Below are 16,997 nucleotides of genomic sequence, written 5' to 3'. Positions count from 1 at the left end.
GTATTTGGATAATTCAATTACTTTGTGTAAAAATAATCATCTATTAAAAGAGAATAAAGTAAAAATATCTGAAACTGGAAAACTCTTAATTTAATCAAGAACAATTATCATGACAGCTGAATTTAATAATGACTTGCAAGGGGCTTAATTTAATCTTGTCTTAAGATAAAGATGTATCGAATTGTTCTGATCTGACCAACTTTTTTTTGCCTAACTCTTCCAAACATTCTACAAGTTTGAAAAAAAAAAAAAAAAAAAAGAAGATACATATAGTGATTTTGAGTTATGCTTGGTGTTGGTGAGATATATAATATTATCTTTTTTATTTATTATTAAATCAAAGTTATAATAATATAAACAATTAGTTGTTCTTTGCTATTTCAGAAAAAAAAAAAAATAGAAAAGAAAAATAGTTGTTATTGGTAGGTAAGCCTATGAATTAGTCATATTTGAGCGACGCGGATTCCATTAGAACCCTTCTATTCTATACTAACTCAGGAGAATACATTATTTACTACGTGAAATAAGTAGTAAATGGTCATTATACAACTTTGAATTGGAGGCAGTGAAAAGGTCCACTCTTTTTTTCTGAAATCGTCCACTATTATACATTGGAAAATAAAAATTTAATGAGTATTGATAAGAATAATTTTTAATACTCACTCCTCTGTTTTATATCAAATTTACATGGACGAAATTTTAAAATAATAATACAAACAACTCCTCTCTTTTAGTTCTCTCTCTCTCTCTCTCTCTCTCTCTCTCTCTCTCTCTCTCTCTCTCTCTCTCTCTCTCTCTCTCTCTCTCTCTCTCTCTCTAAATAAAAACACTCCTCCATGTGTTTAAGGATCTTTTATATAAATATACATATTTATTTTATTTAAAATAAAATTTATTTTTCTTGAAAAATATTTAAAATAAGATTTGGTTGTTATATTTAATAGAATAATAACATCAATTAATTTTTTATCTCTTATCCAGACCTAAGAGTACTCATTCTAGTTTTACATATATAAAGTAACTAGGTAATATAATACCTATATAACTGTTCTTCGTGCGGCTAATACAATTATTGTTAGTATTATAATAAAAAAATAACTATATATTAATGTAAAAAAATAATCACTTAAAAATAATTCTAATTAATAATAATAGTAAAATTACATTATTTAATTTCATATTTGAATTACAATATTTAGAGTTATTTACTAAAAAGTTTAAAATTTATACTATCAATATATATGGATGATTTTTTAATAGGTAATACTCATTAATGGGTACTAAAAAAATGAATGAGGTGGCAATTTAGTGACTTGCTAGAGTAGGTTACCAACAAGTTTTTTTTTAAAGAAAAAATTATATTTTCTTTTTTAATTATATAGAACGATGATTTTGAGAAATTATTTTTAAAAATTAATTTATTTTACTTAAATTATTATATTATCTTTACATTAATATTAAAATGTATAATACAATATTAAAGATCTATTCTAGGTTAAAAGGTTTGTTCTTTCTTTTTTGGGTTTATGCATTATTATTATTTAATTTTATTTGCATTTTTTTAGGGAAATTTACACAGTTTACTGTGTTTTCCCATTTTTTTTCTTTTATACTGTTACACTCCAAAAATAACTTTTGTACTGTTTTTTTTTTTTTTTTTCTACTGCCAACTTTTTTTTTTTTTTTTTTGAATCAACAATATAGACTTTTTTGTGTACATATCTCTATAAGATTTTCTCACATCAATATTTAAAGTTTTTTGTTTTATTAGAAAAGTTGATTGGATGTGGGATGTGACAAAAGTGACAAGCATTTTAATCATTTTTATAGTTTTTTTGTTTGCATTTAAAATTTGAAAATTAATATGTTATAACATCATAACATTCATGCATGCTTGCCACGTACATCTCCTCTCCTATCAACATATATATATGATGTCTAACTCTACTATTATATATACTTAATTATATTGAAGGAACCATTCAAAAAAAAAAATTTATATTGAAGGAAAAGAAAGAAACTTAGAACACCGGCTGAGATGATGAGATAATTCATGGCTGAGATGATGAGGGGAAGGAAGACCATGAAGGTGATAGTTCTTAGTTCTTCTTCTTCATCTTCTTTTCTTTTCTTCTTTTTTTTTTTTTTTAATTTTTTGAAGTTCTTAGTTATGTTTTTTTTTTTTAAAATATAAGATTTAGTGTGGTTTTTTTTTGTTCTAATTTTCTAGAACTTTTCTTGCAAATATAGTGCATTTAGTATTGAGGATGTGCACAACATAGTTAATTTTTGATCATTTTTTTTTATTGTTTTTTTTTGTTTTAGTATTGTTTTACTGTTGTTTTTCATGATTTATTTATTTGAATTAATAGGTATTTTCTGGGTGTTCTCGTGTTGTTGTGATGGTTATGTCTGTGAGGGTGGAAGATGGAGGCTATAAATACATTTCTTCTTCGTTCTCTTTGGCTATTTTTGTGGTTTTTTTCTTTTGGTTCTCCTATAAATATATTTGACGAGCTCACTCACAAGAGAGTTTTGAGGTGTGTGTTTCTTTTATATTTTTCTAAGTAGTTATATTTGCTTCATTTGTTTTTGTGTTGTTTCAGTGTTGTTTTAGTAGTTTTTTTTTTTATAATTTTCTAGGAATAGACTTGCAAATATAGTTGATTTTGCATCTGGTGTTGAGGTTGTGCAGCAGATTGTTTGTTTTTTTTAATCATTTTTTTCTTTTGTTTTGTTTGATTGTTTTAGTGTTGTTTTACTGTTGTTTTGCCATGATTATTTATTGACGTCGATTTTACTGCTTTTGTTTATTCTTGCCGGTTTTAATGGTTTTTTCTTGGTGATTTCCGTCTCCGGCGTCTCCCCACACACGAAGAAGGTTGTTTCCCCACACACACAGTATAAATGTTATGCTGTTGGGCTTGGGCAGTACAAAAGTAATGAAATTGGGCTGGGGCAGTAAAAATGTTATTTTTGCCGTGTCCCAGTATAATTGTAAAGTTTTGGTCCAAAAACAGTATTTTTGTAAAATTCCCTTTTTTTATTCTTATTTCCTCCCTTCCTATCCATTGGACTTTGTGTTTTAAATTTTTTTTTTTTTTATTGCATTTGGGTCCAATTAACGGTTGAATCAGCTTTTTGAATAATATTTGAGAAATATGATTTTTAGTTAATAGTCTTTTCTATGTTCGAACTGTTACTTTATGTCATTTCTCTTGTAATCAATTTTCTGTGTTCATTTCACTTGTGGGTGCTTGACTTTTGAGTTTAGGGATATAATAAAAATTTTGGTTAAGATTTCATAGCCCATAAAGTGGAAAACGGAGAAAATTTTCATTGTTTTTGTATTTGAAATTGTTCTAACTTGGCTTTGTTGAGCTTTTTACTTTTAAGAAATTGAGCTTTTAGATTGAATAATAAATTAAAGTGTTCAAATTAATCAAAACAATTATTATAAATTAATATTTTCTTTAATTATTTTATAATTATTTAGAAATGATAAGGGAATACAAAGAATAGAATTTAAAAAATAAGATGACTGCCATGTCATCAGGTAAAAGGTGAAAATAAAAAATATTAATTTTAAAAAAATTATGAATAACTAGAAATATCATTCATTTGATCAAATCTAATGGTCAATAATTAAATACTCATTCATGGATAATATCCATTAAAAGTGCACCCCAATGTATATATATAGAATTTTAAATTACTTTGTTAAAAAAAATATTATCATAAAATAAATAAATAGGATGGTGTAGGAAAAACTTGAAATATTGTCATCACCGTATCTCACTCGTTATCTCATTGTCTTACCGTATCTCACTCGTTGTCATTACCGTATCTCACACATGGTCATCTCATCTATTGTTATTACCGTAACTCATGTGTAGTCGCTATTATTGTTCTTCCGAAATCTCAATCTCAATCTTAAATTTTATTCCGAATTTCAAACATTTTCTTTACACACATTTTAAATATCTAAAAACGACTATAATATTAGTTTCTTAATCATATACCATCAAAAAAAAAAAAATACAAACTTATTACTTAATGTGTTTAATAATTAGTATTGCTTACTTAATAATTTTCTAATTATATATCATCAAATACAAGTATGTCGATCTTTTTTTTTTTAAAACATAAAACTAACTCTAACCTTAATTGAGCCCTTTTTCCTTTAATTTAGGCTTAGACTCTACTGAGCCTTCACTTATTTTCTTAATACCTTTTCTAAATTAGAAACTTGAGTTAACTAAAAATATTTAATATATACATATCATTTTGTTGCACTATCAAATTTAAAATATATAAATACACATAATACACAATTCATTATAAATAGTAAATTAATATTTAATTCATTAGCCTAAAATTAATTTTTTTTAAAATTTAACTTTGCATTAATAAAATAATAAATTTTAGCTATAATTAATTTAAATTAGTTATTTAAAATTAAATAATTAATCAATTAATTGTAATAAACTAATTTAAAATTACTTAGTACGTTATATATAAATATAAATATATTAATTTAGTCACTTAGCTATATAAATGTATATAATTATTCTATTTTTTTTAAAAAAAATTGTTTTGCACATGTTTTTATATATTCTTGTTTAATTATATGTATTTTTTCTTAAAAAAAATATTGGTTTTAAATTTAAAATTAATTTTTGATATTTTAAATAATTTTAAAATATTAAAATTATGAAAACATCAATTTAGAATTATAGTTTATTATAATATACTGAAATTTTAAAGAATAACTTAGTTTTACATATGGTTAAGAATTATAACTTAATTTATCAACCTATACATAATCATAATTTTTTAAGTAATAAGACTAATTATTTTAAAAATATTATATACGACTATTAATTTAAATAAGTAAAAGTATAAATTTTAATTAAAATTATACTTAGATATACATGTATTTTGTATAGACTTTTATTTATTTATTTATTTTGCAGTTATAGCTAATAGCTCTACTAATTTTCTAAAGTGAATTTAAGAAACATACATAATAACTACGATACAATTTCTATTCATGGTTTACAAATAAAGATTTGAATGATTCATAAACGAAGTTAATAAAATACATATTAATTAAATGGTGTTATGTAATAAGGTAACAAAACATAAGGGAAAAAATATTAATAAAATAATTATTTTAATTAAATATCTAACCAAATTTAAATTCAAATGATTCTTGAAAATAAGAAAATAAAATCACTATATATATAAAAGAGAAGTATGAGGTGGTGACAACATGATATTCTAAAATCACTCCAAAAATTCTCTCTTTAATTCTGTCAATTTTAATATTTTATTAAAGCATAAATCTACAAATTGATATTTTACTATTATTTTAATAATTTTTCTATTAAAAAAGCACAAATCTACAAATTAATATTTTACTATTATTTTAATACTTTTTCTATAAAAACATAAAACATAATTCTACAAATTAATATTTTACTATTACTTAATAATTTTTTTATAAAAATATAAAAAGTTTAAAAGAAAAATTAAAAAATAAAAAATAAATTCCAAAAAAATATTAAAACTTAAATGAAATATAATTAATCATAAATTTCGTTTATATACATACATAAAATATCAATCAATATATATACCTTAACGCTTTTGGCTTTTTTTTTTTTTTAAAAAAAAAATATGATAATAATAGTAATAATATAAAAATAATAACTCTATAATAATAATAATAATAAAAGAATCGGTTGTACGTGATACTTAAAATAATATTTCAATTGTTTTTTACTACGTCTAAATTTTTTATTAAAAAATATTAATTAATTTTTAACAAAAGTCTACTTTACGTCTTTTTTTGAAATGATAATTTTAATGTCAATTATCACATAATTATAACTAAAGAGCATTGCAATTGGGCACCAATGATGCTCAATACCTTTTATAAATGTCACCCTACGATTGCTTAGCGATATTTCTTAAATCTTATTTTTTTAAATTATATGTGACCTGCTACTTAATTATACTAATAGTGGTATGATATCAAGGAGGGTTGCCTTTTAGCATTTTTTATAACTAAAATATCACTTTTATATGTATATATATATATATATATATATATTTCTTTTTAATCACTTTTTGAAAACATTTTAATTAATAATAACAGAACAAACTAATGAAGTTTCTCCAATGTCTAAAAATATAAAAAATTCGAGATAAAATCTAAGATTAAGATATAGATTTAGAAAATATAATAGTGACGACTATAAGTGAACTACGGTAATGACAAGGGATGAGATACAGTGATGACAACGGGTGAGATACGGTGATAAATATAACTGAGATACAATTAGACAACAAGTGAGATACAATAATAACAATAGTTTTGAATGATCGAAATATAAAAATAATGCATTATGGGGAACACCGTAATTTTTTTCTACACCACCCTATTTACTTATTTTTATAAAAAATATTTTTTTTAACAAAGTAATTTAAAATACTACATATAATAAATTTTAAACTTCTTAATAAATAATTCTAAATAATAATTAATAAAATTAGGCATTTAGTTTTTAATAAATAAAATTATTAATAATAATGTGAAATAAGATAATATATTTATAATTTTACTGTATATTAAAATTTTTCTTTATGTAACTATTTATTATAATATTAAAAAAAAATTAAATTATTCGCACCGCTATATTGCCTAGTTCTTAATAAAGCTAGAATAAGTATAGTGAAAATGTGAAAAATTTAGAGTAGCCACAATGAATTAATAGGTCATGAAAGCGAAAAGTATAATGTAGTAAAATTAGATTAATCTAAACCAAATTTTAAAAAAACTTGATATTTAATTAATGTGAAGAAATAAATAGAGGTATATATTTTAGGGTGATTCTACAATGCACCCTCTTAAAAGAGATGTACTGATGCACCCTCTACTTGTTTCGACATCTAAAAAAAAAATTTTAGTCTATTTTTTTTTTTATATCCATGTACGTTATAGCTATTTAAGATATCCTACAAAATTTTGAGAGATTCGGAATAATTTACAGTATAGAAAATAATATTCAAACAGTCTATTTTACACGCGTATAAAATAAAATAGTCACGCGTGCAACACACTGCTTGAACGCAACTTTCAGCATGTTAAACTTTTTCGAATTTCTTAAAATTTTGCAGGATGTCTTAAATAACTATAATTTACATGACCATGAAAAAAAATTTGATTAAAAAATTATTTCGGATACTAAAACAGATAGAGATATATCGATATACCTCTTTTAAGGGGGTGTATTATAGAATTTCCCTATATTTTATATTAATTAATATTGGGTGATTTTACAATGCACCCCCTTAAAATGGGTGTACTGATGCACCCTTGACTTGTTTCGGCATCCAGAAAAATTTTTTAGTCTAATTTTTTTTCATATTCATGTACGTTATAACTATTTAAGATAACCTACAAAATTTTGAAAAATTTAGAATAATTTACAATATAGAAAATAATGTTCAAACAGTCTATTTTACACGCGTATAAAATAAAATAGTCACGCGTGCAACACACTGTTTGAACGTATTTTTCGGCGTGTTAAACTTTTCTAAATTTCTTAAAATTTTGCAGGATGTCTTAAATAACTATACGTACATGACCATGAGAAAAAATTTGACTAAAAAATTATTTTCGGGTGCTAAAATAGATAAGGGTGCATCAATGTATCCATTTTAAGGGGGTGCATTGTAGAATTTTCCATTAATATTTATGAAGTTAATAAAAAATTAAAACAATAAGAGAATTAATTATTTTTTCACTAAATAATTAAGAAAATAAGAGAATTAAGGGGAGAAGAGAAAAATAACTTTGGAGTAATTTTAGAGTGTCATTGTCACCGTCTCATATCTCTCATTTATATATATATTGATAATTAAGTTAAAGAAAGTTTTATTTGTACTCAACAAACTCTACAAAATTATAAGTATACTTGAATATTAAAAAATAAAATTAAAAAAATAACTCTTAACCTTTTTTAATGTTTTTTACATTATTTAATGTTAATTTAATTTATTACATTAAATTTTATATATATATATATTTTTAAATTATGTATAATTTTTTTAAAATTTTATCTAGTAAAATTTTACATAATTTTTTATTTTACTTTTTTATCATAATATTTAAAATATATTTTAATTTTATTTAATATGTATATTTTTTTAATAATTTGACAAGAAAGAAAATATTTAAAAAAAAAACTATGTTGATGCAATTTTTCGTCAACTGATTTAAGAAAATTGTATATAAAGAATGATTAGACTCAAACTAAATGATTTTTGAAAATAAACGTGTTTAAATAAGAAATATAATCAGACACAATATTTTTATAGTGGTTCACCCTTTGATGTGGCAGTAATTGACTAGTCCACTTGTTATTTTATTGATTAATGCTCAAACACACTAGAATTGTATTCTCAAGAATATGTTTGAGTGATTATAACGGGCGAGATCCTTAATGTATATCTCTTTAGTGTGTCTTTGTAAGTGATTTCTTAAGAATCGCTAACAAACTCTATTCTGATGAGTAAGGACAAGGGATTTTTGAAAAATTGCGAGGAGAATACTTTTCTCAATGTCGTTGTCAATGAGTATGTGAAATGGGATGTCAAAAGATGATTCTCTTGATAATAGGAGAGTCATCGGAGAATGTGTAAGGTATGAAAGTCAAAGAGTCGATCCCTTTTCTAGGTCTAAATAATATGCCTATAGGTGTAAGGTTTTCTACCCATTCCTCACAATCTGGGAGATTGATTACAATTATTCTGCACTTTACATTTAATAATAATAAAAGATCACATAAAAAATAAATATCTTTTTCATTCCTAGAAGTAGATAATCTTTGAAAGTCTTCTAGAAGCTTCCATCGTCGAGAGATAAGTTAGAATATGTTGAAGGGGCCTCTCCCCTTGGAGAGAACTCACCATGGGCGAGTATTGAAACTGAGAGAGTGTCACTACTCATGTGGCATGTTGGTGAGTGAATAGTGACAATCTGACACTAATTAGGTGTCAGTACTCGTGCACATCTTCATTGTTGGACATCTTTATTTATCTTGAACAAGTCCTTGAAGGTTAGCAGACATCTCTTAGAGTTTTGAACTTAAAATCACCCAAGAATCTCTTCTTCATTGAATTACATGAGTAGGGGTGTTCATAAAATAGTCGATCCAATCCAATCCAATCAGCAAAGTGCGGATATCTGCACTTGTGCGGATTAGATTGGAGTGGAAAATTTAAAATCCGTACTTGTGCGAATTGGATGTTGATTGACATATAAAAGTAACCGATCCAATCCAATCCACACATATTTATAAAAAAAAAATAAAAAATTATATATACAAATTACATTTTAATGTAAAGAAAATAGTAATTTAAAAGTCTAATACATATATAATACACTTAAATTTCAAAATTTAATAAATCAAATGTGTATTCTGTTCTTAAAATTTTTTTTCTACATACAATTTAAAATAAAATTAAATATTTCTATACATACAATTTTTTTTTCTTTTGAATTTGTTATTTATTATTTTATTTATTTTAATGTGTTGTTGAAGACATAAAATAACTATAATTTGTTTTATTTTGTTGCTAGTTATGTGAAGAACAATTTTTTTTCATAAATATTAAATAATTTAATATTAAAAAGTAACCAATCCAAAATAACCGATATCGGATTTGAGCTATTGTGCGGATTGGATTGAATCTAAAAATTGAAATCCGCACTTAGTGTAGATCAAATGCACTATGAGGAAAATAGTGCGGATTGGATTAGATGAACACCCCTATACATGAGTACTGCCACCAAGAGAGTGTCAGTATTCATGTGAGCTAATTTTTCCCCTTAATGGACTTTTCTCATTTGTTGTGTGACCATTGATTTTAGAAAGAACCATTGACCACCAAACCCCTTCATTCTTCTTCGTGGCGAGTATTGACACCTTGGGAGTGTTAGTACTCTATGTTATGCGATTAATGCTACTTGGGGAGTGTCAAGGGTTGTGTACCACCATTTTTTTCTTTTTCTTGTGCAATCTTGACTTTAGGGTTCCAAGTCTTAGTGCATCATGAGTAATTTTACTCGAAGGGCAATTCCCTTTGGGGTTTCCTTAATACGCAACTGTTGACACTAGGGAAGTGTCATGAGTCGTGTATGACTATTTCCCTTAGCATTTGGTGATGGCATCTTGTTCTGTGTACTCTTGCAATCCCAACAAGTTAAGCATTTTAGCCCCTTATTGGATTTTCTTTTCAGAGTAGAGTTTCAGAATGAGTAACTCTTTCTCGGATTTGTTCAAAAGATAAATTCAAAGGATGACTACTGACACCTTGGGAGTGTCAGTACTCGCATGTTTCCCTTTTGTGCACATAGTACTTCGTTTTATCTTTTGTCTCTTGGGCAAATTTTCTTCAGTTGACCTTCATATCCTCAATGTGTAATATTGTCTTATGGACCCTCATGGGAGAATGATAATACATATTTATTATTACTTTATTTTTTTGTGAAAATTGGGTATGACAAACTAATATAAATTAAAGGTATACTTTTTGTTATACTCAAAATTCGGCTACACTTCAGAGAGTGACACATGTCTTGCAGTAGAATATGAACCACCTAATATAATGTAATTATATCATTTAATGCAGAAAAAGAATAACTCGTTAATAAATGATTAATAAAAAATATTCATAACTCACTGACTATATAGTCTTAAGCGAGACAAGGATAGAAGACTATTAAAACTCATATTGAAGAGACACATACTTGCCTCGGAGTACACAAGCCCAAGAAGATAATTCATTTATTCAAAGGAGTGAATACAGTTATGCAAAGCAACCTCGGGTTACGAATAGCGAGACAACAACCTCACTATTCTAAAGAAAGTTGACGAGGCAAGGATAACAACTCGTAGATAAGCGAGATAAAATTGTCCAAATCAGCATTAACCATCTATAAGGATAAGAAGAAAAAGCAGTTAAGAAGTTATTTTGTATTATCCCACATGTATTTAAATGAAACGTGAGAATTGTCCACGTTTCATGAACGGTTACATTTCAAATAAATTCATGTAAATAATTTCCAACCTATATTCCTATAAATAGGGACAGATTCCACAGAAAAAGTGAACATAGAATCTTAGAGAGAAAAAGGAGATATGATCAATTGTAACTGGTATTCAGAAAATATCTTAAATAAGATAGACTCGTAAAGTATGCAGATTTAACTGCAAAACTACGTAAAAATATGTGGTGTCATTTATACATTTATTATTTCTTATTATTTCTGTGATATATTTATTATGTAAAGGCTAACTATTTTTGGTTAATGAAAATCTGCGTTAACAATTTGGTGCTTTCATTGAGAGCCTAAGTAATAAAACTCAGAAAAATCCCTCCTTACAAATAGAAATTTATCCATGGTTGATCATAATCAAAACGATGGAAATTATCATGAGGAAACTACACATCGCCCTGGGAAAGAGCCAATGGGTTCTCAAAGACCCCATACTTCTGGAAAAACACGTTCAAGAAGAAATTATGGTGGTGATAATCAAAACCCAGAAGGAAAGAATGAAGAAACTAATACTTCTGCAGGATATGTACCTAGACATGAGGATGCTTATGATCCAACTAGGTATGTACCGTTAGTGGAATTAGAAAATCGACAACTCCGGCAATGCTTAGCCGAGTCTAACCAATGAAACACTGAGTTAGAAAGAAAGGTTGCAGCGACTAGGGCGACTCAAGGAACTAATACACGGAATCAACCTGATTCTGGGGTAAGAAGACCACGAGGCAGACCTTGGGGTTCCAGAACCAGGAGACAGGAAGTAAATCAAGGAAATCCCCAAAACACTCAGGAGGAGCAACCTGGGGGTACTAGGGATGTTCTAGTGGATGAACAACAAAATAACCACGAACAACATCGAGAAGTTCCTCAAAGATCCTAAGAATTAACAAATCAAGGGAATGAGTGTAATGATGTACCAGAGGCCTCTCGCAGGAATGAGGACACAAGGCAACCCCAAACTAGGGAACAGGAAATCCCTCGTAATAACGAGAGAAATCCTAGGACTCAACCTAGGACAAGTGGGCTACCACCGAGACACCCCCAATGTCCTTCTCGATCCGAGAGAGAAGATGTATACACGTACCTAAATAGAGGACGTGTATCTAACCTCTTCCGAAGGAGAAGGTCAGTACAAGACAAGGCACACTCGAGGTCTCGCGGGCACAGTCAATTAGGAAGGAAAATGCGAGAAGGAAGCAGACCTCAATGTTATGCTGATCAAGAAAGCATGAGCAATACGAGAAGTTATCAATCTGAGAGTTACTCAGATACGAGATCTGTGAGCAATTATGAACGAAGACAACCTGATCTTTGTGAGCATTTGAATCGAAGACAACTTGACCTTCGCGAGCGACTAAATTAGAATACACCTGACTTACGCCATCAACTTAATGCTAACCAGGGACAAATGGACCCCATCCAAATGCGAATCATTGAGTTTGAGGATAAGTTTAGAAAATACCAAGATGGGGAGCATGGGAAGTTACCTGGCTATGACTCGGATAAGGAAATCAAGCCATTTCATCCTGATATTATGAATTCTAAATTCCCTTAGGGATTCAAAAATCCACACGTCTCGCAGTATGATGGGACTATGGACCCAGTCGCTCACATAACTTCAATACCATAATGCGAGCCAGCAACGTCTCGAATAATTTGCGATGCATTTTATTCCCAACATCATTGACTGGGGCAGCGAGTAGCTGGTTCGATAAATTCACTCACCATTCGATAACTTCTTGGGAACAACTGTTCAAGGACTTTAAGAAACAATAAAAAGCTGCCAGAGATAGGCGACCTGAAGCATCATCCGTAACTAACATAAAGCAGCAACCAGGTGAGTCACTTAAGGCTTACCTGAGTCGCTTCAGCACTGCAGCTACAAAAGTTAGAAATTTGAATGATAGTATTCAACTTACGGCTCTTCAAGCAGGGATCACAACTGACCTCTCAACAGCTGGAGGCGAGTTGTGGGACGACTTACAGGGTCGCCCAGTAAGAAACATTAATGAATTCAACGAAAGAGCGTAAGTGTTTGTGCGTAAAGAAGAAGCAAGGAATGAGATGAAGTTGTTGAAGACTGGCTCGGGAAATAAACCCAACACAAGTACTGCTACAGTAAGTACCGTCTCGACAAAAGCTGATAATCCAAGTGGTTCAAACACTAAAAGAAAAGATGACTCGAGAGAATCATCTAAGAATAAGAAGAAACAGAAAAAGCACGACAAATATGTTCTGATTTATACCGTGTACACCGAGTTAAATAAAATTCGTGAAAACATTTTTCTCGTAAATGAGCACAAGGTTACATTCCGCAAGCCTGAACCAATGAGACATGCGAGACATAAACTAGATTCAACAAAATTTTGTCGATTTCATAAAGACATATGGCATACAACCGAAGAGTGTCGGCAACTAAAAGACGAGATAGAGAGCTTGATCTCGCGTGGATATTTTAGATAGTATGTGAAGTGACAAGGGAACGAGCCAAACCAGCCTAATCAGCCCAACAACTCAGATAACCAAAGATTGCAACCTCCCCCTGTTGAGGGTGAGGATATATTGGTTGACATTGCCCTTCAACATGAGGGGTGGAATCGAGCCATGACAAATAAGTTTATGGCCTTAAAAAAGAATGATATCTGGGTCTTAGTTCCTAGGTCTGAAGCTTACAATGTGGTTGGGTGTAAGTAGATCTTTAAAGAGAAATTCAATGTCGATGGAAGCTTTCAAAGGTTTAAAGCTTGTTTGGTAGCAAAAGGTTTTCATTAAAGACTTGCCCTTGACTTTGGTGAAACCTTTAGTCCTGTGGTAAAGGGTGTTACTGTTCGGGTTGTGCTAACTTTAGATGTGGCTTATGATTGAGAGGTCAGGCAGGTCGACATTAACAATGCATTTTTAAATAGAGTTCTTAATAAAGATGTGTTTATGTCTCAACCTCCCGGTTTTAAAATACTCAACACCCAAACTATGTTTATAAGTTACAAAAATATATTTATGGCCTAAAACAGGTCCCTCAGGCCTGGTATGACCAATTGAAAACAACACTTATTCAATGTGGTTTTGAGAACTCAAGAGCTGACCCCTCATTCTTTATTTTCAAACAAGCTAAGTTTGTTATAATAGCACTAATTTATGTAGATGATATAGTTGTGACAGGTAATAACTCGGGTGAACTAGACAAATTCATTACCAAATTAAACAAAAGTTTCTCCTTAAAAGATCTCATGCCACTTCATTATTTCCTTGATATAGAGGTCTTCAAGGATAACACAGGAATATATCTCTCACAAGGTAAATACATTACTAAGTCATGCAAAAAGTGCAAATGGAGAATACAAAACTGAGTGTCACTCCCATGACAACGGAAAAGCCATTTTCCTTTACAGATGGAAAACTCCTGACTCAACTAACCACATATAAAAGTGTAATGAGAGCTTTACAATACCTGTCACACAAGACTTGACATTTTGTTTGTTGTCAACAAGCTCAATCAATTTCTCAAGAAACCAACAAATGTTCATTGGGGAGCAGCTAAGAGAATTCTCAAATATCTTAAAGGGACCTTGTATCATGGTATTCATATACCTCCTAGTGATAACTTAACACTTATTGGTTTTTCAGATGCTAATTGGGCGTGTTGTCTTAATGATCGCAAGTCAGTTGCAAAGAAATAAATTGTTGTTGCTAGATCGAGCACAAAATCTGAATATAGAGCATTAGCTCAACTTGCAGTAGAACTGTCTTAGTTACAAGAACTTCTCAATGAATTAAAGTTCAATTTCTCATCAATGACTGTTATCTGATGTGATAACTTAAGTGCGAGTGCACTGGCTTCAAATCCAATTTACCATACCAGAGTAAAGTACATAGAACTTGATGTGCATCATGTGAGAGACAAAGTTATAGAGAAGAAATTCAAGATCAAATATGTCCCTTCTCATGATCAAATTGTAGATTGTCTCACAAAGGATCTTACACCAAGAAATTTTCATTTTCTGGTGGACAAACTCAATGTGACTCAGTCACCATATCGTTTGAGGGGTGGTGTTAGAGAATTAGAATTCACTGGTGACGTGGCAGAGCAAAGCATGATTAAATGAGAGGATCTCAAGACAAATTTCCTAATCATTTTTTTGTCATAACAAATTTTTGTTATTGCTTGTATTTTTTTTTTTTGTTTGAGTATAGCGTAATGGTATTTTACAATCAATTAATAACTTGTAGCTTAAAGGTCTTGGGTTCGAACCTATGACCTCTCTTTTTTCTCATTCCTCCCTCATCACTAAGCTAACGTGACTTGTTATTGCTTGTATTTAGTATAATATTCCTTTTGCTACGTGTATGACCTGTATGGGTACTCTATACCTTTCTCTGTAAGTGTCGTATGACTATATAATGAAATGCACCTCACAATAGTAAGCTAGTTTTCCAATCATTAAATTACTCTATATTTTCAGTTGGGTATTTTTGCTTAGTTAACTAACTCATGAGAGTTATAGTCTTTAAGAATCTAGGACTCAATTTCTAAGGTGGTGCGAGACAGATTTAGGAGTAGACAAATGTAGGAGTAGATCATCCAATTAATATAGCTTTACTTATGTGCATTGATATTAGACACTAGTAATTTTCATAATTATTAAGAGGTGATGTTTTACTATATTAATAATTATTAAATTAAAATATAAGAAATTAGATAATTAATTACCGATAATAACAACTAAAGTAATAGCATCACTAACTTCACTCAGCATTATCTATTTAAATTAAATAACAATAAATTGATAAGAAAAAATAGCTCACAATTATTATGTCAGACAATATCAATATCAAAAATGTAGATTGAGATTCCGCATTAATCAATAACAAAAGATTTTCTTTTCAGAATCAATATAATAAGTTTGAGCACTCATATCTTTGTTTTAATTTCATAACTAATAAGAAGAAAATATATGGTAATTGTATGGAATACATCATGACTTATATAGGTAAGAGAAGTTAAATATTATATTATTTGTTTGTTTGTTTTATTTGGGGAATCATGTAAAGATGCATTGAATAATGCGACAATGTATCGTTTTATTTCTATTCCAGTAAATATTATATTAGTAATATCTATACGGTATTAGTCTTAGTCATCCAATAACTCAATGTACAATTATTTTATGAAGATCAGGAAAATATCATATCCAAAATATTATATAATCTAGCAATATTCCAATTTTTTTAATGGGTAAGAGACAAAAGCAAATAAAATCGTTTCCTTTAAAACTAATAATAATAACAAATAACAACAACAATAATAATAAATTGGGATATAGAAAACAAAGTATGGCTGGCCTAGCAATACAGCATAATGAAGTGTCAGCTACAAACTTTGAAATTCCATGCATAAAGCAAACTTGTAATTAAGTGGTTTTGGTTTTAGTTCTGTAATGGGCATTATTACAGCTACTTGTATACTCCAAAAAGCAAATAATTCTATATTATTGAAAATACTATACATCATTTTCCTTTCGAATCATTGTATTGTAGTAATGGAAAAGCATGCATGCTCCCACTTTCTAGAACGACTCAGCCAAAACAAAAGTGTTCCTAAAAAATTTGTATACAAAATAGAATTTCAATAAGTAAACCCATGTTTGGTTTCTCTTCCACATGACATTGACAATGATCACTATTTCAACTCTTCCATTAAAAGACCCCAACAATTATCTTTCTAACTTTCTTTTTGTCTATTTTCACAATTGATGCTCAGTTTTCTAATTGGGTCATTACTTAAATAATTTTTTCTTTTTTGCTTTGTGTAGAAATACATTTTCTAATGTATGGTCATTTGTATGGTAATGGCATGCGTATGGAATTGCTC

The 16,997-nt window shown here is 28.7% G+C and overlaps 1 long non-coding RNA gene across 1 annotated transcript; it reads left to right on the top strand.

Moving 5' to 3' along the window:
• Window positions 1-1,687: 1,687 nt before the first annotated feature.
• LOC133030930 (uncharacterized) lies at window positions 1,688-3,040 on the top strand. Its single transcript, XR_009684462.1, has 2 exons — window positions 1,688-2,089; window positions 2,882-3,040. It is a non-coding gene; the product is annotated as an uncharacterized LOC133030930 (long non-coding RNA).
• The last annotated feature ends 13,957 nt before the right edge of the window (window positions 3,041-16,997 follow it).

The sequence above is a fragment of the Cannabis sativa genome, chromosome 9 (assembly GCF_029168945.1).
Source record: "Cannabis sativa cultivar Pink pepper isolate KNU-18-1 chromosome 9, ASM2916894v1, whole genome shotgun sequence".
In the NCBI taxonomy this organism is placed as follows: Eukaryota; Viridiplantae; Streptophyta; class Magnoliopsida; order Rosales; family Cannabaceae; genus Cannabis; species Cannabis sativa.
Note: the sequence above shows the minus strand (reverse complement) of the source record. Positions and strands in the feature narration are given on the sequence as shown.